Below are 1,208 nucleotides of genomic sequence, written 5' to 3' on the forward strand. Positions count from 1 at the left end.
CGAATTTCGTGCACCGGGCCTCTAGTAGATATATATATATAAACTAGACTTTTAATGTGTACAATAATTAATACTTAAGAATAATCCAATAACACAGGAAGGGGAAAATACAAATATTTGTCTTTGATATTCCACAGGTCAATTTTATGAGGAACAAAATAAAATTTAGGGCATATAGTCCAAGGAAGCTATGTGAAAATTATGGTGCTGTCATCTATTTAAGGATTCTAACCAGTAATGAAATTAGAACTCCAGTGTTTAAGTAGTGAGGGAAATAGGAAATCCAAAGCCCTTTTGTGGCAGTTAACTCGGGCTTCTGAGTCCTCAAAGGGTTATCATACCTAAGAGGTTCTCTCACTTGTCTCTCTCAGGACACAGTGGTGGCTCTCCATGCTTTGTCCAGATATGGAGCAGCTACTTTCACCAGGACTGGGAAGGCTGTACAGGTGACCATTCAATCTTCAGGGACATTTTCCACAAATTTCCAAGTGGACAACGACAACCGCTTGCTACTGCAGCAGATTTCATTGCCAAAGGTGCCTGGAGATTACAGCATGACAGCAACAGGAAAAGGGTGTGTCTACCTCCAGGTGAGACTCTTGGAGCAGATGAGGACAGAGGGTCCCTAGTAACCATTCTCCCTGAAAAGTCCTAATTCAGGAAATGATGGAAGAAATCAAAAAGTGTTGAGAAGGTTGGGAGAAATAATGAGGAAGGGGAAAATACAAATATTTGTCTTTGATGCTCCACAGACATCCTTGAAATATAATATTCTCCCCCAAAAAGAAGAGTTCCCATTTGCTTTGGGGGTACAGACTCTGCCCCAAACTTGTGAAGGACCCAAAGCCCACACCACCTTCCAGGTCTCACTGAATGTCAGGTAAGACTTTCTGACTGAATCACTTAATTCTGTGTATAACAACCAATCTTCTTACTGGAACTCCTCATTAAGCCAAGCACTGGGATGGTGAATGTTTGTACTACATTTACCAAAAAAGTAATATGTTCTTAGGTTGATACAGAATTTCTCAGTGATGAGGTTTACATTGTACTTCCTCTACTTCCAGAAACCATTATTGTCACACCTCATTATTTAAAGGTTATTAATTTCCCTCAATAATAAGTAAAGGTAGATCATTATCCCTTGCTTCTGACCTGAATTTCTCGTTTCATTATAATGTAATGATTCATCCTAATTTTATTCTACA

At 39.2% G+C, this 1,208-nt stretch overlaps 1 long non-coding RNA gene across 1 annotated transcript; it reads left to right on the plus strand.

Annotated features, from left to right (window-relative positions):
* The first annotated feature begins 6 nt into the window (after nucleotides 1-6).
* On the plus strand, nucleotides 7-785 carry LOC102242659. The gene is made up of 2 exons (XR_001362817.1): nucleotides 7-590; nucleotides 753-785. It is a non-coding gene; the product is annotated as an uncharacterized LOC102242659 (long non-coding RNA).
* Nucleotides 786-1,208: the final 423 nt, after the last annotated feature.

This window comes from Myotis brandtii, unplaced genomic scaffold (assembly GCF_000412655.1).
Source record: "Myotis brandtii unplaced genomic scaffold, ASM41265v1 scaffold3084, whole genome shotgun sequence".
Classification (NCBI taxonomy): domain Eukaryota; kingdom Metazoa; phylum Chordata; class Mammalia; order Chiroptera; family Vespertilionidae; genus Myotis; species Myotis brandtii.